This window comes from Capra hircus, chromosome 16 (genome assembly GCF_001704415.2).
Source record: "Capra hircus breed San Clemente chromosome 16, ASM170441v1, whole genome shotgun sequence".
Taxonomy (NCBI): domain Eukaryota; kingdom Metazoa; phylum Chordata; class Mammalia; order Artiodactyla; family Bovidae; genus Capra; species Capra hircus.
The window spans coordinates 28,771,350-28,797,416 of NC_030823.1; the positions used below are offsets into that span (position 1 = coordinate 28,771,350).

The following is a 26,067-nucleotide window of genomic DNA, read 5'->3' on the forward strand; positions in this document are numbered from 1 at the left end:
GCAAGAGCTGATATTATACAAAGCATGGTGACAATTACTGGAGTTTTAAACAAATATAATTACAATATGGTACCTTCATTCAAGAACTTCACAGTCTTTCTGAAAGACTGTTTACACAGTATGTAAACACATAACACAATAATGTGATCAAAGTTTCTAACAGAGATAGACACAAAGCGCTTCAGGGTCAGTGAGAATGGAACCCTAATTCTCTTATGTGAACACTAATGAGGGAGTAAGTTTGGACCTGGGCCTTGAGGACTAAGTAAACTTTGCTACTTTACCTGTTTGCACTGTAGATATTCCCAGCAAAGTGAAAGTGAAGTCACTCAGTTGTGTCCAACCCTTTGAGACCCCATGGACTGTAGCCTGCCAGGCTTCTCTGTCCATGGGATTCTCCAGGCAAGAAAACTGGAGTGGCTTGCCATTTCCTTCTCCAGGGGATCTTCCCAACCCAGGAATTGAACCCAGGTCTCCCACATTGCAGGCAGATGCTTTACCCTCTGAGCCGCCAGGGAAGCCCCATTCCCAGGAAAGGGAGAGATATTTGCATATTAAGGGAAGCAAGAAAGTGAAATTTGGGTGATAATGGTAAATAATTAATTGCTATAATAGAACTGTAACAATAAAAAAGAAATCAGGGCTAGAAAACGGAAAATGGAAATGGCCTTGGATGCCATGCAAGAAACTTAAACATTATTAACTTTAAAGAGTATATTGAAATTTAAAAAAAATTATAAAATAAATTATACGTTCTGCTGTCTCTGAGAGAAATTTAGACCTTTCACCTTTCCTCCCCTGATGTCGCTCCTTATTCTCACACAAAAAGTAGTTAATGATTAAAAGGTCTTTATATATGGGTACAGCTCTCTTCTGCTTCCTACCATGGACCAGAATGTAGAAGATTAAAGGTATGTATTTAAGCTCTAGAAGAGTGAAAGAAACACAGAATGCCTTACCACTTGTTTTGGTCTAAGATATTTAGCCCTAACTAGTTTAGAAAAGAGGGGTATTCCACATTGCAGAACACAGTCTATGGGAGATTTCTGCATTGGTTTAGAAGCTTCTGCAGTGGTTTAGATTTCTGCTTTAGATTGTCAGGAAAGGAAATACAGATTGAATCTCTATTTGGAATTCACATAACAGAAAAGATGAAGATCAAATAAACAGATCAAATCTGAATGAAGGTATAAAGGATCTCATAATGTGAGAGAGAGATGTAAAGCCAAGCAGTTAACATTTCAATAAAATAACCAAGACATCTTAGCCTTGAACAAACTGGACTGGACAAATGGTGAGACTGTGAAATCACTCAGGGTCCTAATAGAAATAAATTATTCCAATCTGAGGATAGTTTATCTACAAATAGATTATTTACAAAGAATGGCACCCCACTCCAGTACTCTTGCCTGGGAAATCCCATGGACAAAGGAGCCTGGTAGGCTACAGTCCATGGGGTCACGAAGAGTCGGACATGACTGAGCCACTTCACTTTCACTTTTCACTTTCATGCATTGGAGAAGGAAATGGCAACCCACTCCAGTGTTCTTGCCTGGAGAATCCCAGGGACGGGGGAGCCTGGTGGGCTGCCGTCTGTGGGGTCGCACGGTCGGACACGACTGGTGCGACTTAGCAGCAGCAACAGCAGGTGGGTTATAAGCCATGGCAAGAAACAGTGCAATAATCTTGAGACCAGTGTCCTTCTCTTTCCCTGCTTCTACACAAGTGTATCGGAAATACTTGGGTAAAATTGGTACACATAGAATGTGTAAATTAAAAATAAAGACCTGGAGCCAGCCAGGGGAGACTAGTATTACTCTAGTTGTCAGCTAGAGCTGGAAAATATCACAACACAGCTTACACTACATTGAACAGTTCTTTGTTTCTTCTACTTCTCTTTATAACCCTGCCCCCTCAAGATTTCCAAATATCTTAATCCAAGCAGAGGATACGTTCTATACCTCTGTTTCATTCTGACCCTAAATCCAAAGACAGCAAATTCAACACAGACAACTATGGCTAAAGAATAATTCTATACATGCCTTCCTCTGGGTAGCACTATCTAAAAGGTTAGAAATCTAAGTATTTCAATCCTCTAAAACACTATCATAAAACAGGAAAACTTTTTTTAAAAACTAAAGTATCTGAAATACAATTCAGGTAAGCAAATGGTTGCTGAAACAATCTTTAGCAAAGGTCCAAAGAGTAACAATACGTCAAAAAATAAATGATATTATCTTTCCACGCAACGGTATACATTCTGCAAGCACCAAGCAAATGAGTAGTTAAATCATGTATGATTAAGGATTCAGTCAGATATCCACATTTTATGGCACCTTGTAGTATTATTAACAACATGAATTAAAAGAATAATTCTGTCCATTCTCTATTTCCTGGAAACTGCTAGCAAAAATATCATTTCTTTGACACAACAAAACGATTCTATTTACAGACGTTCAAAAATGAGTTTCACAAATTTCTTCAGAAGTCTCACAGTTTACCAATATTTATTCACTCAAAAAGTATCTCTGATTACTCGCTATAGGCCAAGCATTTTATAAGATGTAAGAGGTATAAAGATAAATAAAATAGTGCTTTGTTCTCAAGCAAACAAACTATGCAATAAGCGTTACCCTCCCAATTTTTCAATGTGTTGAATGCAAATGGCTAATAAAGAGAAAATTATGTACACAATACAAGAATTAGAGAAATGCAAATAAACTTAGTAATATTCTATTATTTAACAACCAAATATGCCAAAAATAAAAGAATCTGAAACCACCAAGGCTTTCCAGAGTGTGAATAACAGGTATTTTCATACATAACTGGTAGGACTGTTAATTACAACCTCTGCGGACAAGATTTTGTTTTCTTTTCTATTCTCTTAACATGGCATTGTACTTTAAAAGATTTTAGAAGTTGATACATCTTTGTACACTTTGAGATAAATCTGCCTTGGTTATAATGTTTTTTTTTTAATTTTGTAATATTGTATTTATGATTTCTTTTTATATTTATTATTTATTTATTTTGGTTGTGCTGGGTCTTAGTTGCAGCATGCAGGATTGTTTGTTTGTCTAGTTTCAGCACGCAAACTCTCAGCTGTGGCATGTGGAATCATGCTCCCTGATCAGGGATTGAACTTGGCATCCCTGCATTGGGAGGGCACAGTCTTAGCCACTGGGCCACCAGGGAAGTCGCTGTAATGTATTTAAGAAAAAAAAAAGAAATTGGTTTGCTTTCATTTTACTTAGGTATTTTACATCTGTGGTTATAAACAATGTTGGTTTACAATTATATTTTTTCCTTACTATCTTGATCTGATTTAGTACCAATGATAAACTAGCCTCATGTAATATGTTGAGTAGCTTCTTCTCCTTTTCTCTAAAACGAAATAATTCCAGGTTGTTTGAAGATCTTACTGTGAAAGACAAGACTAAAGAAGTTTTAGAAGACAAAGGAGACTGTGACTGTACGGTCTGCTAAAACTTGCCAGCGAAACATCTTACATGCGTCATTATGTTGTACTTTTGATATTCTGATTTCTTTCAGACTGTCATTTTCATTTTTCTACTTCTACCTGTGACAACTGTATTAATTATATTCTTCTAAGAAATTATACACTGTACTGAAATTTTCACAAATTTACTGGAATAGAGTGACAAAATGCTCTTTTCTTTATAAAACCCTGCTATACAGGGGCTTCCCTGGTGGCTCAGTGGTAAAAAATTGCCTGCCAATGAAGGAGACATGGGTTTGATCTCCAATCCAGGAAGATCTCACACACGCCACAGAGCAACTAATCCTGTGCAACACAACTACTGAGCCTGCGCTCTACAGCCTGCAAGCCGCAATAATGAGTCCATGCACTGCGACTACTGAAGCTCACATGTCCTGGAGCCTGTGCTCCACAACAAGAGAAGCCACCACAATGAGAAGCCCATGCACTGACACTAGAGAGTAGCCTCCACTTGCCACAGCTGGAGAAAAGCCTGCAGAGCAACAAAGACCCAGCACAGCCAAAAAGAAATAAAACAAATTTTTTAAAATGAATAAACCCCACTATATGAATAGGTTTGATCCCTTTTCAGTTACTAATACATAGATTCAAGTCTATATTCGTTACTTTTCTTTACCAATATTGCTGGAAGTTTCCATATTTTGTAAGCATTTTTCCAAATATACAATATTTACATGTGATCATCCTTTCTAAAATTCTGTTTTAGTAGGTTCTTAACTAAATTTACATAAAATTTCAGAAAAAGTAAATAGAGGCTAATATTAACCATCTGTCCTCACCCCCAAAATCAATACAGAGATAAAAATTAAACAAAAGAGATACCAGGTAAGGAGGCACTAGTGGAGCAGAGATTTAAAGAAGTCATACCTAAGGATTAAAAAAAAAGAAAGAAAGACCAGCTGAACTTAACCAGGACATAATGAGCCTAAACACGTGTACACTCAGTAACATGACCACAAAATATGTAAAGCCAAACTGACAGCCGTAAGAGAACAAGCTCACCTTCCTGAAGGGGGATTTACTCTCTCTCTCAGTAACTGATAGCTCAAGCAGACCAAAAAAGGCTTTACTGTGCTTTCAGTGTGCCGAGTGGCATATATATAACACTCCACCTAAGAGTTGGAGGATTAATTTTCAAACACACACTGGACCTCTACCAATTTCTATAATATGCAAAACATAAAACTGTCTCCAACAAAAATTCAAAGTATTGGGAACATAAAAACAAAATTCTATGAATAATATGAAATAAGCAGAATTACACATCAACAACAAAAAGACCACAAGGAAAATCCACAAGCTCTGAAACCCAAAAACAATTTTGAAGCAGAAACTAATTAGGTAACTAGAAAATATTCAGAACTACTTAACAATAAAAATACTACACATCAAAACTTCTATAATATAACTGGGATGGGAAAGTGCTCAGTATTTATAATGAGAAAAGGAAAGCTGAAATTTAAGATGTTAAAACACAACACAAAAGGTCAGACCAAGAGAATAAAATCAAATTAGAAGAAAGAAAACAAAAATATAAAGAAGAAAAAAATAAAATTAATTTGAAAATAAGCATAAAAAAGAAAGGCTCAACAAAGCCAAAGGACAAATCACTGAACACAGTAAAATAAAAACATAAAAAAAGGAAAAAAATAGGAAGGTATAGAAAAGTCAACACTGGAAATGAAAAATTAGAGAAAACTACAGATGCTACCGATATTAGATAGTAAGAGAATGTCATAAACAACTCAGGGCGTAAATTTGAAAATGAAGTGAACAAGTTACTAAAAAGAGCAAATGATAAAAATTGAAAATATGAATTGTTCAACAAGTAACTGAATCAATAGTTTAAAATCTTTCACACATAAAATACCAATCCTGAACCACTTTACAAGCAAATTCAACCAAACATATAAGAGATAATCCCCACAGTAAAACAGATTTTTGAAACAATAAACAAAGGGGAGACGCTATCCAATTCATGTAATCCTAACCTCATGCCAAAGTACAGTCTTATTCATGAACATTCATGAGGACGAGATGGTTGGACTGCATCATCAGCTCAATGGACATGAGTTTGAGCGAACTCTGGGAGTTGGTGCTGGACAGGGAAGCCTGGCATGCTGCAGTTCATGGGGTCGCAAACAGTTGGACACAACTGATTAACTGAACTGAACTGATTCACAAACATAGATGCAAAAAGTCTCATCAAATTATCCAACTAAATGAATCAAGCAATGTATAAATAACATAACATGACATGACCAGGTTGGGCTTATACCAAGCATGCAAGGAATCTATAATATTAGAAAATTGACTAGCATAATTTATCACATAAAGAGATTTAAGGAAAATTAACATATCAATATTTATACAAACACATTTCAATTAAACAACCATTCATGCAACTTTAGAAACCACATTTATAACAAATGAGGAATAAAAGGAAATTCCTATGGCCTGATAAATGACAGCAATACCAGCAGCAGTTGCAAACAGCATATATAACTTACAGGTAAAATGTTAAAACTGTTCTCTTTAAAATTGGGAAATATGGCTTTCCTGGGGACTTACTGGTAAAGAACCCACCTGCTACTGCAGGGGACATGGGTTCAATCCCTGATTCACGAAGATCCGACACGCCATGGAGCAACTAGGTTCATGCAGCTGCTGAGCCTGTGCTCTAGAGCCCAGAAGCCGCAACTACTAAGCCCACGTGCCACAAATACTGCAGCCCATGCGCCTTCGAGCCTGTGCTCTGCAACAAGAGAAACCACTACAATGAGAAGCCCACACACCACAACCTCAGAGGAGCCCCTGCTTGCCACAACTAGAGGAAAGCTCGCACAGCAAAGAAGACTCAGCAGTCAAACATAAATGAATAAAATTATAAAATTAGGAAATAAAGGATGACTTCCACTAAAATAATTGTCAGTTTTATTTAAACACTGTAATAGTGGTCCAAGTCAGTGTAGTAAGAAATAACAGACAAAAGGATTGAGAAGACTGTTACAATCTGCAGACTGTGTGATTTATCTACATCAGTCAGTTCAGTCGCTCAGTCCTGTCCGAATCTTTGCGACTCCATGGACTGAAGCATGCCAGGCTTCCCTGTCCATCATCAACTCCTGCAGCTTGTTCAAACTCATGTCCATTGAGTCGGTGATGCCATCCAACCATCTCATCCTCTGTCGTCCCCTTCTCCTGCCCTCAATCTTTCCCAGCATCAGGGTCTTTATTAATGAGTCAGCTCTTTCCATCAGGTGGCCAAAGTATTGGAGTTTCAGCTTCAACATCAGTCCCAATGGATGTTCAGGACTGATTTCCTTTAGGATTGACTGGTTGGATCTCCTTGCAGTCCAAGGGACTTTCGTGAGTCTTCTCCAACACCACAGTTCAAAAGCATCAATTCTTTGGCACTCAACTTTTTTTATAGTCCAACTCTCACATCCATACATGACTACTGGAAAATCCATAGCTTGGACTACATGGACTTTTGTCAGCAAAGTAATGTCTGCTTTTTAATATGCTGTCTAGGATGGCCATAGCTTTTCTTCCAAGGAGCAAGCATCTTTTAATTTCATGGCTGCAGTCACCATCTGCAGCATATTGGAACCCAAGAAAATAAAGTCTCTCACTGTTTCCATTGTTTCCCCATCTATTTGCCATGACATGATAAAACCAGATGCCATGATCTTAGTGTTTTGAATGTTGAGTTTTAAGTCAGCTTTTTCACTCTCCTCTTTCACTTTCATCAAGAGTCTCTTTAGTTCTTCTTTGCTTTCTGCCATAACGGTGGCATCATCTGCACATTTGAGGTTACTGATATTTCTCCTGGCAATCCTGATTCAGGTTGTGCTTTGTCCAGCCCAGCATGTCGCATGTAGTACTCTTGCATATAAGTTAAATAAGCAGGGTGACAATATACAGGCATGACGTACTCCTTACCCAATTTGGAACCAGTCTGATGTTCCATGTCCAGTTCTAATTGTTGCTTCTTAACCTGCATACAGACTTCTCAGGAAGCAGGTAAGGTGATCTGGTATTTCCATCTCTTTAAGAATTGTCCACAGTTGTTGTGATCCACACAGTCAAAGGCTTTGGTGAGATGTTTTTCTGGAACTCTCTTGCTTTTTCAATGATCCAGTGGATGTTGGCAATTTGATCTCTGGTTCCTCTGCCTTTTCTAAATCCAGCTTGAACATCTGGAAGTTCACGCTTCATGTACTGTTGAAGCCTGGCTTGGAGAATTTTGAGCATTACTTTACAAAGATCAAAAAAAAAAAATCAGTATGAGTCATTATTATTAATGACTGAGTCAAGTAAGATGCTGGACAGAAACAATATTCACAAATCAACTTCATTCCTATACCTCAAAAAAGCTTCTGAAAAATCATCTAGAAAGATATCTAAAAGAGCACTTTATTTATTTACAATATTATAATAATTTCAGGTGTAGAGCATAGTGATTCACTTTTTTTTATAGGTTTTACTCCATTAAAAGTTATTACAAGATAATGCCTGCAATTAACTGTGCTATACAATACTTTCTTACTGTTTATCTACTTTATACACAGCAGTTTCTGTCTTTTAATCCCATACCCTTAATTTACTCCTCCTTTCTTCCCTATCTCCATTTGGTAACCAATAGCTTGTCTTCTGGAGAAGGCAATGGCACCCTACTCTAGTACTCTTGCCTGTAAAATCCCATGGACGGAGGAGCCTGGTAGGCTGCAGTCCATGGGGTCGTGAAGAGTCAGACACGACTGAGCAACTTCACTTTCACTTTTCACTTTCATGCATTGAAGAAGGAAATGGCAACCCACTCCAGTGTTCTTGCCTGGAGAATCCCAGGGACAGAGGAGCCTGGTGGGCTGCCGTCAATGGGGTCGCACAGAGTCGGACATGACTGATGCGACTTAGAAGCAGCAGCAGCAGCAGCTTGTTTTCTATAGCTGGTGTTTCTATTTTGCACATACATTTGTTTGCATTACTTTTAGTTTCCACATATGAATACCATACAGTATTTGTTTTTTTCCTGACATTTCACTAAGTATAATATTCTCTAGGTCCATTCACATTACTACAAATGGCAGAGTTTCATTCATTTTTATGGCTGATTAATCGAAAAAGCAAGAGAGTTCCAGAAAAAACATCTATTTCTGTTTTATTGACTATGCCAAAGCCTTTGACTGTGTAGATCACAATAAACTGTGGAAAATTGTGAAAGAGATGGGAATACCAGACCACCTGACCTGCCTCTTGAGAAACCTATATGCAGGTCAGGAAGCAGCAGTTAGAACTGGACATGGAACAACAGACTGGTTCCAAATAGGAAAAGGAGTACGTCAAGGCTGTATATTGTCACCCTGCTTATTTAACGTATATGCAGAGTACATCATGAGAAACGCTGGGCTGGAAGAAGCACAAGCTGGAATCAAGATTGCCAGGAGAAATATCAACAACCTCAGATATGCAGATGACACCACCCTTATGGCAGAAAGTGAAGAGGAACTAAAAAGCCTCTTGATGAAAGTTAAAGAGGAGAGTGAAAAAGTTGGTTTAAAGCTCAACATTCAGAAAACAAAGATCATGGCATCTGGTCCTATCGCTTCGTGGGAAATAGATGGGGAAACAGTGGAACAGTGTCAGACTTTATTTTGGGGGGCTCCAAAATCACTGCAGATGGTGATTGCAGCCATGAAATTAAAAGACACTTACTCCTTAGAAGGAAAGTTATGACCAACCTAGATAGTATATTCAAAAGCAGAGACATTGCTTTGCCAACAAAGGTCCGTCTAGTCAAGGCTATGGTTTTTCCAGTGGTCATGTATGGATGTGAGAGTTGGACTGTGAAGAAAGCTGAGCGCTGAAGAACTGATGCTTTTGAGCTGTGGTGTTGGAGAAGACTCTTGAGAGTCCCTTGGACTGCAAGGAGATCCAACCAGTCCATTCTAAAGGAGATCAGTCCTGGGTGTTCTTTGGAAGGAATGATGCTAAAGCTGAAACTCCAGTACTTTGGCCACCTCATGCGAAGAGTTGACTCACTGGAAAAGACTGATGCTGGGAGGGATTGGGAGCAGGAGGAGAAAGGGACAACAGAAGATGAGATGGCTGGATGGCATCACCGACTCGATGGACGTGAGTTTGAGTGAACTCCGGGAGTTGGTGATGGACAGGGAGGCCTGGCGTGCTGCAACTCATGGGGTCACAAAGAGTTGGACAAGACTGAGCGACTGAACTGAACTGAATACTCCATTGTGGGCTTCTCTGGCAACTCAGTGGTAAAAAATCTGCCTGCAATGCAGGAGACTCAGGTTCAATCCCTGGGTTGGGAAGCCCCCCTGGAGAAGGAAATGGCAACCCACTCCAGTATTCTTGCCTAGGAAATCCCAGGAAAGAAGAGCCTGCGGCAGTAAGAGTCAGAAACAACTCAGCAACTAAACAACAAGAGTACTCCATTGTACTACATCTTGTTAATCCAATCCAAGATACATTAAGTGAGGAAACAAGTTCAGCTCCGTTCAGTTGCTCAGTTGTGTCTGACTCATTGCGACCTCATGCACTGCAGCACGCCAGGCTTCCGTGTCTATCACCAACTCCCAGAGCTTGCTCAAACTCATGTCCATCGAGTTTATGATGCCATTAAACCATCTTATCCCCTGTTTTCCCCTTCTCCTCCTGCCTTCAATCTTTCCCAGCATCATCTTTACAATGAGTCAGTTCTTTGCATCAGGTGGCCAAAGTATTGGATACTTATGAAGTCTGCTACTATATTTTTAAAATGTCCTTACTTCTTCAAAAAGAAATTAAAAGTTAAAAGTATTGCCTACAAAGTGTGAGTAGGAATGAGGTGGAAGCGACAGGGTGGTAACAAGTGACAGTGACACTTTTCTGAGTATTCTGTTCTGTGTGTAATTTTAGCCTTCAAACAAATACATAACCACAAGAGAATTATTTAAAAAACCTTATCCAAGTAACTTTACAACAAAGTATTTTAAATATTTGTCTTCAGTCGAGTGGGAAAAAAAAAAGGAATACAAACAACTTCAACTCCACTTAGACTGGTTCCCTGAATCAGTAGGGAGCAATTATGAAACTATTTTACATGTCGTGTAGTTAATCAAACAAATCAATAATGTTTAACTGTTGCTGGAAGCCTTGGTTCCCAATGTGAGGAAATACAAACATGGAAACAAGGGGTGTCAAGAAAGAAATCTTTCAGTGTTAAGTTAGAATACGAAGAACCAGGACTGCCCTGGTGGTCCAGTGGTTAAGACTCCATCCTTCCACTGCAAGGGGCAGGAGTTTGATCCCTGATCAGGGAGCCAAGATCTCAAATGCCAAGCAGTGTGGTAAAAAAATAAATAAAAAATTAAAATGTTTAAAAAAGAATAATACACAGTATAAATATAAACTCATAGACACACACACAGCATAACATACTGAAGACACTGAAGCATGACATACAACTATCTCAGCAGCAATGAGCGTACGTAACATCCAGACATTGATTTCTATTTACCAGCCCTCACCAAAAGCAATCTAGGTTACTGGGCTGAATGTCTAACGTGCTCAACACAACACCATGACGATGGACAAAAGACGTTATGTGCCTTCTGGTATGATGTACTGAATGAACAGAGTATCACTTATTACTACACACCTGCCAAAGACAGATAAGGTGAAGGTGAAGGTGAAAGTTGCTTAGCCGTGTCTGACTCTTCGCGACCCCATGGACTATACAGTCCGTTGTATTCTCCAGGCCAGAATACTGGAGTAGGTAGCCTTTCCGTTCTCCAGGGGATCTTCCGAATTCAGGGCTCAAACCCAGGTCTCCTGCATTGCAGGCGGATTCTTTACCAGCTGAACAACAGGGGAAGCCCAAGAATACTGGAGTGGAAAGCTTATCCCTTCTCCAGCAGATCTTCCCAACCCAGGAATCGAACTGGGGTCTCCTGTATTGCAGGCAGATTCTTTACCAACTGAGCTGTCAGGGAAGCCCCAGAGACAGATACCTCGACTCTAATCACATGGAAATAATCAGAACTTAAATTGAGGAACAATCTATAAAATATCTGGCCTGTGGTATGACAAGTTTTAAGATACAACACAGACCCTAAAAGATAAAAAAAATATATATATATAGATATATATCTGAAGAACTGCTCCAGATTAAAAGATTTCAAAGAGACATTAAAACGAAATGCAGAATTCCCTGGTGGTCAGTGGTTAGGACTCCATGCTTTCACTACTAAGGGCTCAGGTTCGATCCCAGTCGGGGAACCAAGATCCTGCTAACTGCTCAGTGTGGCCAAAATATAAAATAAAATAAAAACTAAATGCAATGTGTAATAAAGGATTGGGACTCACAGCCAAAAATAAAAAATAAATATTGCTGTAAAGGAAATTATTGGGATAACTGGTGAAACTTCAATATTAAATTAATATTATATAATATATTATATATTAAATTAATATTATATATTATATATATTATATTATATTAATATTATATATTATATATTCAATTTAATATTGAAGTTTCAATAAATAAAAATTTTACTGTATCAGGGTTACATTTGCTAAATTAATCATTATATGGTAGAAAGATCTAAGAGCATGTTTTAATTTCTCAGAAAACAGACGTTGAAGTGGGTATAGGTAAGGGGGCAAGAGACCTACAATTTAGTCTCACTAATTCAGCAAAAGTAATAGGTATGCATGTGTGTACAGAGAAAGAACAGCACAAATGTGGCAAAACATTAAAGACAGAAAAATCTAGGATACATGGGAGTTCATTAAACTATTCTTCAAACTTCTGTAGGGCATTGTAATTTTCATAATAAACATTTTAAAACAAGATCTCAACATTAAAATGTGAAGAAACAAAAATTTTCTCCACAGTCAACAAATGATTCAAAATGGAAAAAAAAAGTCAGAAATGAAAACGTATTAGACTAATAATACCTAAATTCAAACTCGCTGTTTAAAGTTGTTGTTCAGTCATTAAGCCATGTGCAACTCTTTGCAACCCCATGGACTGCAGCATGCCAGGCTTCCCTGTTCTTCACTATCTCCTGGAGTTTGCTCAAATTCACATTCATTGAATCAGTGATGCTATCTAACCATTCCATCCTCTGTCCCCTTCTTCTCTGCCTGCCTTCAATCTTTCCCAGCATCAGTCTTTTCTGAAGAGTCAGTTTTTTGCATGAGGTAGCCAAAGTATCAGAGAGAGCTTCAGCTTTAGCATCAGTCCTTCCAGTGAATATTCAGGACTGATTTCCTTTAGGATTGACTTGACTGGTTTGATCTCCTTGCTGTCCAAGAGACTCTCAAGAGTCTTCTCCAGCACCACAATTCAAAAGCATCAATTCTTCGATGCTCAGCCTTCTCTTTGGTCCAACTCTCACATCCGTACATGACTATTGGAAAAACCATAACTTTGACTATATGGACCTTTGTCAGCAAAGTGATGCCTCTGCTTCTTAATACGCTCTAGATTTGTCATAGATTTTCTTCCAAAGAGCAAGCGTCTTTTAATTTCATGGCTGCAGTCACCATCTGCACTGATTTTGGAGCCCAAGAAAATAAAATTTGTCACTCTTTCCATTTTATTCCCACCTACTTGCCATGAAGTGATGGGACCAGATGCCATGATCTTAAGTTTTCTAAATGTTGAATTTTTTAAGCCAGCCTTTTCACTCTCCTCTTTCACCCTCAAGAGGCTCTTTAGTTCCTCATCGCTTTCTGCCATTAGAGTGCTATCATCTGCATATCTGAAGTTGTTATTTCTCCTGGCAATCTTTTTCAGCTTGTGAGTCATCCAGCCTGGCACTTCGCATGGTGTATTGTGTATAGAAGTTAAATAAGCAGCAGTGACAATATACAGACTTGACCTACTCCTTACCCAATTTGGAACCAGTCTGCTGTTTCATGTAAGGTTGTAACTGTTAAGCTTCTTGACCGGCATACAGGTTTCTCAAGAGGCAGGTAAGGTGGTCTGCTATCCCCATCAATTAAAGAATTTTCCACAGTTTGTTGTGATCCACACATTCAAAGGCTTTAGCATAGCCAATGAAGCAGAAATAGATGTTTTTTTGGAATTCCTTTGCTTTCTCTATGATCCAACAGATGTTAGCAATTTGATCTCTGGTTCCTCTGCTTTTTCTAAAGTCAGCTTTTACATTTGGAAGTTCTCAGTTCACGTACTGTTGAAGCATAGCTTGAAGGATTTTGAGCTAGCAATGTGAACTAAGTGCAACTGTACGGTAGTTTGAACATTCTTTGCCCTTGCCCTTCTTTGGGATTAGAACAAAAACTGACCTTTTCCAGTCCTGTGGCCATTGCTGAACTTTTGTGATGCATTGAGTGAACACTTTAACAACATCATCTTTTAGGATTTGATATAGCTCAGCTGGAATTCCATCACCTCCACTACCTTTGTTCATAGTAATGCTTTCTAAAGGCCCACTTAACTTCATACTCCAGGATGTCTGGCTCTAGGTGAGTGAGCACATCGATTCTTTTGCAACCCCATGGACTTGCAGCCAGCCAGGCTCCTCTGTCCAGAAGATTTCCCAGGCAAGAATACTGGAATGGGCTGCCATTTCTTCTTCCAGAGGATCTTCCTGACCCAGGGATCGAACCTGCAAGCTCCTGCCACATCTCCTACATTACAGGCAGATTTTTTACCACTGAGCCACCGGGAAGCCAAATAAGGCTATGAACTTCTCCCAAAAAAAAAAAGCACATATACCTCAAATTTTATATATCATATAAAAAGATTATTAGATATTGCATAATCCTAGATTAAGAAATCATGTTCTAAAAGACATTAAGTATGTAGATATACCAAATTATATGTCATCAGAGAAAATACCATCTGGTTTTAAAATATTAGCCTTTTAAGCCACAGGATAGGCTGAGAATGTCATTTTCCACACTCCAAGCCTCAGTGAATTCTATTTCCTATGACATACTTAGAGGGAACTAGGAACTAGTAAGGAACTTAGGATTGTGGTATTCAAATAACTGGGTAAACTTACTGCAAAGATTTAAAAACATCTTTCTTTACAAAATCTTTCCTTACAAAATAGTCTTTAAAATAAAAACAGGTGGTGAGTTAGATTTGTCCAATGGTGTCATAGTTTCCTGAACCCCAGAACAAAACAATTAAACAGAAATAAGTTCAGTAAAATGTCCATGAATATATGAAAATTTAGTGTAAAATCAAAGTGGTAATTCAAGTCAGTGGCTAAAAGATGGACTATTTGGGGGCAGGGGGCGGGGGATTAATCCAAACTCATTCAACTCCAATGAAAGAAATAAATGTTTGTAAAAACTACAGCACTACCAGAGGAAATAATGGAGCATATTCCTGTAATCTTGTTTCTTAGTAAACCATAGCCACATGGCCAGAAGCCATAAAAGAAAGAAGTGTTAGATTTATCCACATAAAAATTTAAGTCTTCTACCTACATAAAAACTTAAATCTAAGTTTAAAGATAAGTTTTTTAAAACAATGGGAAAATCTGCAATATATACTTAAAAGAATTAATATATAGAATAGTTTTTTACACATCAATGAAAAAGAAAAAATATTAGAGAAATGGGCAGAGCATAAAAAGGGGGTAATTTAAAATAAAAAAGAGGGCTGGTGCACGGTGATGACCCAGAGAGATGCTATGGGGAGGGAGGTGGGAGGGGGGTTCATGTTTGGGAACGCATGTACACCCGTGGTGGATTCATGTCAATGTATGGCAAAACCAATACAGTATTGTAAAGTAAAATAAAGTAAAAATAAAAATTAAAAAAAATAAAATAAAAAAGAGCATATGAAAAATATCAAAGACCTGGAAGCAAATCAGAATTTACATATTAAAGTCAAAATATCAATTACTGATATTGGGATAGGAAGAAAAAATGATTCATAATATCCTGTTTCTGGCAAACAGGTACACTCATACACCATTAAGGGGAGTTTAATAACCACTTTGGGGAAAGAAAACATTTCAGTAACTTTCAGTATTTTAAATGTGCATTGCATTTACCCCAAAATTTCACTTGTGATTATCTAATCCTGAATAGTACCAAGATATATATACAAGCCCTGTAACACTCTATGTAAAACAAATATCTAGAAACTGCCTAAGAAACAGGGAAATGGTATATCAATTATGGTAAACCCATACCATGAAACATTATGCAGTCAATAAAAAGAATGAAATAGACCTATATGAATAGGGAAACACCTCTTAGGTGTATTATCAAGAGAAAAAAGGCAGTGACAGAACAGTATGTTCAAAATTATCAGGTTCATTTTAAAAAAGGAAAAGTTGTACATATTTTTACATGCACACATATCCCACCTAAATGAATGCACAGAAAAAGGGTCTAAAGGGATACAGGCCAAAAAATTAATACAGATAATATTTGAAAGAGAATGGACATAGGGAGCAGAAAAGGAGGGACTTTCACTTTCATTACTGAAAGCAGAGAACCACTTGGTTAAAAATATGGAAGCTGAGGTTAGATCTGAGTTCAAGGCTAGGGTTTGTAACCTATTAGCTATATGATCTGCGAGAAGGCAATGGCACCCCACTCCAGTACTCTTGCCTGGAAAATCCTATGGACGGAGGAGCCTGGTAGGCTGCAGTCCATGGGGTTGCTAAGAGTCAGACACGACTGAGCGACTTCACTTTCACTTTTCACTTTCATGCATTGAAGAAGGAAATGGCAACCCACTCCAGTGCTCTTGCCTGGAGAATCCCAGGGACAGAGGAGCCTGGTGGGCTGCCATCTATGGGGTTGCACAGAGTCGGACATGACTGAAGAGACTTAGCAGCAGCAGCAGCAGCAGCTATATGATCTCATACTAGTTACTTATCTTTTCTGAACCTCACTGCAAAATGGAAATAATAGAACCTAAGTCAATGGGTTGGTTTTCACTTTTATTTTATGGTAAATATATATACTTAATATGCCATTTTAACCACTTTTGAGGGTACATACCAGCATTAATCACATTCACAATATTGTACAATCATCACTAATTTCTATTTTCAAAACGTTTTCATCACCCCACACAGAAACTCTGCAACTATTAGGCAACAATTCCCCATTCTCCTTTGGCCCCAACTTCTGCTAAACTCTATAATCTACTTTATTTCTCTGTGAATGTCCTTTTTCTAGATTCCTCATAAGTGAACCATTCAATAAGTGGTTTATTTCTGGCTTATATCACTTAGCATAACGTTGTCAAGGCTCATCCAGGTTATAGCAGTATCAGAACATCATTCCTTTTTATGGCTGAACCATACTCCATTGTGCACATGTGTATATCACATTCTTTTATCCATTCATCAATTATTGAACACTTGCATTATTATGATTATCACTATGAACATTGGTGTATAGTACCTTTGTGGTGGTGTTGTATTGTTTTATAATTAAATAATAAAATACTTAAAATGTATTTCACATATATAAAGGCTCAGTAACTGCCAATAGTTTAAATAAACTTGTGTTAATGTACAACATGTACATTTTTAAAAATAATTGCTTGTAAATCAGAGCAAGATCTGATGGTAAAATAATAATATAACTAAATTAGGAAAGAATGTGTCCAGGAGGAAGATACTGATCAGCAGAGAATATCTGTAAGTGAAAAACCTAAGTAGTAGCCTTTCATGCACAGTAGATGGGGATGCTGACAAATGAACAAAATATTAATCCATTTGATATGTCATTCCTGTTATGGGCTATCAGAACTTAAATCCATTAGAGTAACTATCCTTATTCCAACACCATTCTTCAGATAAACTTCTAATAAAATATTTTCTGCAAGAAAAAATAAGCACTGATAGGCTGACACAACTGACTCCGATGCTTGATAGACACATTCCTTATTATAAATCACTAAACTAGCTTTCTAAATTCACCTACTTTGCTTCCTACCAGTGAGATTAGTGAATATATGAGCATCCCTAACTTGATCAGTTCTATAAGGTTGAACTCATAAATTCTCCCAGAAGATGTCTTCATTAATCATTTAATTCTATGTTTAATTCTTTATCGAGTTCCTGTTCAGCACCAGCCACTGTGCTAGAAAGGACCAGTTGCTTAGTTTTCCCATAGTAACAATTTAATCTCATCACATACCTCTTTCATGTATCTTGTTATCACCACTACTAATAATGCATAAATAAATAACAGGTTCAAAGGCTACTTTATGTGAGAGTTTTATGGGAAGTAAATCTCAAAAAGACAAATTAAATACGATACTATATAAATTTATTTCCACTCAGCTGGTCAGAATACTGCAATCAAATGGTGGGGTTTTGTTTTTGTTTTTTTGGGCAGCGCCATGCAGCATGTGGGATTTTAGTTCCTTGACCAAGGATTGAACTCATTCCCCTTGCAGTAGAAGTAGGGACTCTTAACCACTGGACTCAAAATGATGTTTTAAAGTTACTCCATATGTATAAAATATGACAAAAGTAAAAAAAAATAGTTTGGCCATTCAGTTTATATTTCTTACATGTTTTTAAAACATTTAAAAAGAAACATGAAGGGTTTTGTCTTACCAGCTATTTAAAATGTGTTTTAAAAGTATCAGTCCAAATATAGGTAGATTATCTAAAAAACAATCTATGTATACCATAAATGTATTAGAAAAGGGTATTTTTATGTTCTTGGGATGAGGAATAACTTTTCTAATCAGATGCCAAAAGCAAAAACTCTAAAGGAAAAGATGGAAAGATTTAACAAAAATTTAGTTATGTTTTTATTTATTTTTTTGTTTTGTTTTAAATTTATTTAATTGGAGGCTAATTACTTCACAATATTGTACTGGTTTTGCCATACATCAACATGAATCCACCACGGGTGTACACGTGTTCCCAATCTTTTTAATTGAAGGGTAGTTGACTGACAATATTAGTATCAGGTGTACAGCATAGTGATTCGCTATTTTTGCAGATTATACTCCATTATAAGTTATTATACATAATGACTATAATTCCCATTGCTATCCAATATATCCTTATTGCTTATTTAAAAGTTATGAATTTAATTCTCTGAATAAATTTAAAAGAAAACTAAATTATTGGATAAGTTTCTTAAACTAATTCTCAGTTTCTTTATGGAGACTATTTATAACCGAAAAGTACTGGCAAGGTAAGTATTAATATTTTATAAACAGATAAGATGAAAACATAAAAGAATGCAAGACCAGGCTATAAGATGATTGATAAAAATGATAAGGAGCTCAAATGAAAATAATAATGGTCTGTGGAGAATTCAGAAGAATGTCTTTGCCTGCTAAAATGTTTGTGTTTGGGACGGTGCCAGATATATATATAAATATATATTCAGTCTTGAGCCTCCTTTAACTGTTAAGGTATAGTTCATTCTAATTGTGGAACACCTATGTCATATTCAAAGTTTCCTAGGAATTCTCAAGCAGATAAACACTAACAGAAAAGAAGGGAGAGAATAAGGAAAAAAACATAACTTAACCCAGGGCTTTTGAAACAGCTCAACCCTGAAAAGATGACCAGCTGGGGTGGGGAACTACCTTTGATAGGTTTCAAATATTCACATATACAAAAAGAAAAAGGAAAGGAAAGTGGAGGAGAAGAGAAAGAGGAACTGCTAAGAGGAGGAAAGGGAAATGGAAGGGTAGAGGGTAGAGGGATGAGAAAGAAGAGATTTCCCCACGCTGTGAGTTTGTGGGGAAAGAGAAGTCTTAGAGAAAGTGCATAGAATTAGATACATGTGCGTTTGCCGCAGTTCTGTGGTAGATAGCTCCTAAATGGCAGGTAAGCGGCAAGGTAATATATGGCACAGGGAAGGGAAGGAAAAGGAGGGGTGCTAAGAGGTAGAAGAGAGGAGCCCAGGGTCCATATCCCTGCTAAAATCCTCCTCTTCCCCTACACCTCACAATAGCTACTAGAGCTAGACACCGGATCCAAGCTATCTCAATTAGATTCTCTCTCTCTCCAGTAAAAGAAATAAGAGAGTAGGAATCATAGGAGAGCATCCTTGGGAGACACCTAAAAGAGGGTGATTAGCTTTATACTTTGATACTTACATTTGGAAGTTTTAACTGAGTAACCTCTAAAGGAAGAGAAATGGAATGTATGTTAGGCAAACAGGAGGGGAAATTGATTCAGGAAAATAAACTAATCCAAAAGATAAAGAGAACATATGGAAAATAAATATTTTTAAAGTTTTTTAAAAGGAAAAAATGGTAGAAATAAATCTAAATAATTCTGTATTTACAATAAATGTAAGTAGTCTATACATTACAATCAAAATACAAAGATTTCACACTGAGAGAGAAAAATTCAGTCAGATGCTTTCCCCAAAAAAATCCAAATACAAGAATACAGAATGTAAATAAAAGGATGGAAAAATAAACCACAAAAATAACCAAAATAAAGTCACACTATTTATATTAATAAAAGAAAAAATTGAAACTGTAGGGTGAAAGTCCTAACTAAAGATAATGATGGTCATTATATGAAAGATGCATTTCATCATGAAAATGTAATAATTCTATATTTTATGTACTTAATCTAGTACTACTCAAAGTATATAATCGGCAAAACCTGACAGTTACATGGAAAAATTGGAAAATATCCCATCAAGATAGGTAACATTAATACACATTAATTGATGGGTAAAGCAGACAAAAATCAGAAAATCTAAATAATAAGCTGAGTCTAGTGGACACATTCAACAACTGCAGGAGAAACATTACTTTGAAATACATGTGAAACATTTACATACATGGAACAAATACTGGGCCACAATGGAAATAAGTTGGAAATTTTTTTAAATAATAACTTTTTAAAGCATTTGGAAATTAAAACGTATCTCTAAACAACTGACAGTCCAAAGAAGAAAACAGAAATAGGAAATTAGAAAGCATATAAAATGGAACATTTGGAAGTTTTAACTTCCAAATTAGAGTAACCTCTAAAGTAAGAGAAATGGAATAAAAAGGCAACATATCAAAATGTGTGAGATGCACCTACGTGGTAGTTAGAAATTCAAAGCTTTAAAATTTATATTAGAAAAGAAGAATGCTGAGAATTAATGAACTAATCAAAGAATTTCAAAAGATGAGGAAAAGAACGAAAGTAAATGAAAGAAAATAACATAGATGAGGGTACAGATTAAAAGAAAATAGAGAACATTACAAAACTTGGTTCTTTCACAAGACGTCTAGAAAAGAGACCAAGAAAAGAGAAGACATAAACAAGCAATATTAGAAATGAAAAAATGTACACAATTACTGATATTAAGAGAATAAACAGAAAATCATTATTTTGAACAAGCTTATGCCAATAAATTTTAAAATTAAGCAGACAAATTCCTAAAAAAGCTTAACTTAGCAATATTAGAAATGAAAAAATGTACACAATTACTGATATTAAGAGAATAAACAGAAAATCATTATTTTGAACAAGCTTATGCCAATAAATTTTAAAATTAAGCAAATTCCTAAAAAAGCTTAACTTGTCAAATGACACAAGAAGTCACAGAAAACTTAAATAATTCTACAGCTAATAAAGAAACTACTTCATCAAACTTTATACTTTATAAAATTCTACTAATAAATAAACTACTAAATCCCTACTTTAAAATCTCTCCAAAAAGAAAACTCCAGGATAAGACAGATTTGTCACTGAATTCCGATGCCAAAACTTTACACCAAAACTTAAGAAAAGATTCTCTCTGTGTACACAATGTAAAAAATCGTAATCAAAGTTCTAGTAAATCAAATCCAAAAATATACATTAAGCATCACAATTAAGTTGGGTTTAACACAGGAATGTCAGATTGTTTCAATATTCAAACCTCAATGCTTATCACCATCAACAGAATGAAGATGAAAAATCAAATGATTATCTAAACAAATGCAAAAATGACAAAAACTTAATACCAATCTATATTAAAATGACAAAACACTTAAAATCTTTAGAAAATTAGGTGTATATATAGATGTGTGTGTGTGTATATATATATATATATCTCAGATAAAACTGTTGAGTAGTTTTTAAGTAAACTTCTGAAGTCATATTGCCAAGGACAAGATTCAAAGCTAGGGTACACATAATGACTCTAAAATCCAGCCATTCCCACAATACACTAGCAGTGGTCATGAAATTATTTTTATTCACATACTATCTCCATAAAGATTTTGAAAAATAACATACTCTTTTGAACAGTTCTACATTTTAACTCGAATAATTACAGGTTTAACAGTTGTCAATGATGCAATTTCCAGTGTATTTCCTATTGCATATATGCTTTAAATAGAATTCTATTAAAATCTGGAATTTATGAAAATTTATGGGAAATGTCTACTATATAATCCAATTAGCAAAGCAAAGCCTCACTGTCAAACCAATCTACAGAGACTTATTTTCTGTTAGAAAAGTTCGGACTTAAATTTTTGACTCAAATGTATGTTAATACATAGGCCAATATCAGCACTTTGCTTCAGAGTTTTCAGAAAGATGATGGATGACAGATAGAGTTTTGTCACTAGTTTGTAAACTAGTGAAATAAACACCTGCTTCGATACTTTTTATAGGTTTTTGTTTTGCCCTTCTTTGGGAGCTATGCATTCTCAAATAGTCCCTTTTGTTATGCACCCAACACATCTTCACAAGCTAAAGCATGCACCATAGCAAGAAGTGAGACACTATGTATGTGAGGTGTGAGAAGTATGCCTTTATTTTATAAAGTGGAAGATGAGCAATTATGTAACGGAAGCGGAAAAAGAAAAAGAGACTTGGTGTTCTGAAACAGATGGGTTTTAGGAAAGAATATTTAGGAAGTTGAGAATCTGGAATCCCATTAAACTATATATATCCACAGACCCCTTGGGATGCCTTCATGCACCACGGGTACAGATACTTCAGTCTGAACACTACTACACTAGATTATCATAATCTTGAGCTTTAGTAGCTGTTTACAAGTGAAATTCGCAATTTGCATTTTAACAAAAACATGTTAACCTGATGTTTAAAATTACTCTCAGGTGTAAGTGAATTAAAATGATTCTCAGGTGTAAGCGAATGAAGAAATCTTTAAAAAGGACTCCAAGCTGGGGGCTCTGTTTTCTCACAGGGAACATTAGCCATATGGGTGGAGAGGTGTTTTGGATAGGGACAGGGATCATTTTCTCAACCCTCTCCCTTTCCTCCTCACTGGAAGGTAAGCTTGCCAGCTAGGGATCCCAGTCCAGCAGTGCAGAGCGTCAGAACCATTTCTCAGGGCCAGAGCTGCCGCTGAAGTTCCCCGGGACACGACTGCTGGCACTGGTGGCCAAGGCTCCTTTTAATTATTAGAACTCATTTTCTTGACTGGCTGCTCTGGTTTTACCAAAAACCAGATGGGGATAGGTAGGTTCAAAGTCCTAAATCTTCAGGCTTTTCTTTCTGTCCCTGCTTCTGACACCCCAAGCATGCCTGGGGAATACCAAGGCTTCTCAGAACATAGCTCCAAAGGGTATCAATCAGCAGGCTGAGTTCCCCAATCTATGGGACAGAGGCAGTCAGCCAACAACAGGACTCCAGCTTCATCCCAGCCCCGGCAATTCTAAGTGAGGGTCCTGTCTTGGGTCCCAAGGCCCACTAGACATGAGGCCCTCAGAAGCAGCTATCCCAGGTCTCCCAAAAGCAGCCCAGAGCACACAGGCCTACCCACCTGCAGCCGGTGCGTCTACTGTGGCAGACACTCCATGCCTGCACTGAGCCAGAGGTAGTGGACCTAGAGCAGTATGTCTCTGAGCACCCTCATCCAGAGCTAGAGCTTTCACAAGTGCTCTGACTCCAACTGAGTGTGATAACAATGCCTCAGGCAAGGAACTGGAGTAGGACAGAGTACTACAGAGACTCAGAAGACCTGAACTTCTGTACTGGACATAATAACTCCCAAGGAATCCTAGGCAGGCTACACACATCCTTTAGTGTAAGACAAGAGAGAGAGAAAACCCACCTGGTCCTGGGTAAAACCAGAGCAGTCAGTCAGAAGAAGAAAAATTTAGAGTGAAGGAGTAAACATTGCCTAAGACTGTAATATTAATATTCTTCAGGCCAGAACAGCAATTTTCTGAAAATTATTTTTATGGCTCCTAAGCAGCACTTCCAGTGAGTAACTAAAATTAAACAGTTGTTTACAAAACACTCTAAAATATGTTAGAAAATAGCAGAATCACTTCTAGTGTTTACTTATGTGCATTATACATATGTGACATAAGAATTTTGATGCCAGCTGAGTGGAAAAAGACAACAGAATTTCTCTAGCACAACACTGTAACAGCAATGGGCTCTCTGTTATTACCTGCAGGCAGCTAAGTCTTTGCTTAATATAGCTTTTTTAAAACACAGATGATAAATTATTTAAGTATTTAAATTAAGTATTTAAAACACAGATGATAAATTATTTAAGTATTTAAAATACTAGTTGCTCAAGAGCAGGTAAAAAGCAAACAGCAGAAAGGCACACCTCTACCTCACTTTTTGCTAGTGGTTCTTACATTTACTCAAGTGTACAGCCAGCGAAATAAGCCAGTCGATAAAGGACAAATACTGCATGATTCCACTCCTATGAGATACTTAGTCAAATTCACAGACAGAAAGTAGAATGGTAACGGTCAGTGGTCAGGAGTAAATGAGGATCTGTTTTTAGTGGGTTCAGTTTAGTAAGATGAAAAAGCTGTTGATGGATGGTAGTGTTGGTTACACCACCATGTGAATATGCTTGATGACGCTGAACTGTATACTTAAAAATGGTTTAAAGGGAAAATTTTATGTATATTTTACCACAATATTTAAAATAAAATTTTTTTAATTCATAGAAGAATGAAAAACTCAAAACCTGAGAAACTGAGAAATTTCCATTCATTAACTTAATCTTTTCTGCAGTTAAATAAATTGTCCATTATTCTTTTATTAGCAGAATATCAGTGGTCTTAAGAATATGACTTAAAAGTCCATACACTGATGCAATACCAACGTCCTGAAAAGATACAGATAAGTCTCATAGGTATTTTTGCAAGCAGACATTTATGATTCTTTTGATATAAAATGATATAGAAATTCCTATATAGGTTTTCTAAATATACATAAACAAGAGAAATATAAATGAGTAAAAAGTATTTAACCCACAAAAAAATGATGTTTCATAAGCCATTGTAAAAATATCTACTAAGAGCTAATACAAATTTTGTCTTACCACTCTTTCTGCATGAAAAAATAATAGCAAACATATCTAAGAACCACAAAGTAACATCTATGAAAATGTTTGTAATACATTTACTTTCAAAATGCTTTACTAGCTTATTTTAAATAACTGTTGAACAATCCATAAACTCTTTCTTCTATAACAGGAAATGAATATAAAGTAATTAATGCTTTGTCTTACTATATCAGATATGATGGTGTAGTTTGATAGGGATTTAACAAAATGTTACAAGAATTACTTTGTAAAAAAAAAAGATTTACTTTTCTATATTTTATACTCAAAATGAGAAACTGAAGTTCAAGCAGTTTACGAGGTATGACCTAGTGATAATCCAGAAATTTATTTCCAAATAATTAATCTGAAACCTAGAATACAATATCTCATCAAAAGTGTTACAAATAGTGGTTAGTTTTCCAGCCCACTTAAGTGGGTAAGTTTAAACCTAAGAGTAAACAACTAATTATCAATTCTTTCATTCACCATCACTTTCAAGAGAGTGCCTGAACTTAATAGCACTGAAGATGTACTAATATTCTCAATCTACGATTCCTAAAGAAATACTAAATTGGTCCCTGGGTCTAGACTTCAAGGCAACATTTGGCTGAGCTTCTCTCTTACAAGACACCAAAGTTCTGCCAACTAGTAGAAATTAGGCAGGCTGACCAAAGGATTCAATTCCCTGGCACACATCTCCAGGTGGAGATACATGGTCCAATCAACACTCCCCATCTATCCAGCCAGACACACGGCCCAACAGGACCATGACAAAATTCTCCTGGTTTCTTGCCTTAAACAGGGAGCAAAACAAACTGCCTCGACGGTACTAACGGAGGAGCCAAACATTTTATAAAGAGTAAGCCGACACTCTCCAGTGTGAAGCTGTGATTCTTAAGCAGAAGTGCACATTAGAATCAACAGGAAAGCATTTTAAAAATTCACATACCATTTCCTCATCCTGAGGTAACTGAATCATAATCTCTGGAAGTGATTTAAAAATCACATATATTTTGAAAAAGCCACACGAGTTATTTGGACGTATACCCTAAGTTGAGGCTTCCCTGGGGGCTCAGACAGTAAAGAATCTACCTGCAATGCAGGTGATCCAGGTTGGATCCCTGGGTCAGGAAGATCCCCTAGAAAAGGGAATGCCTACCCACTCCAGTATTCTTGCCTGGAGAATGCCATGGATAGAGAAGCCTGGCAGGCTACAGACCAGAGGGTCCCAACAGTTGGATACAACTGAGGGACTGACTCTCTGTCTCTCTCTCTCTCTCTCTGTCTCT

The 26,067-nt window shown here is 36.8% G+C and overlaps 1 protein-coding gene across 1 annotated transcript in view; it reads right to left on the reverse strand.

Annotated features, from left to right (window-relative positions):
* CDC42BPA (CDC42 binding protein kinase alpha) overlaps positions 1-26,067 on the reverse strand; it is a 304,553-nt gene that overhangs the window by 256,004 nt on the left and 22,482 nt on the right.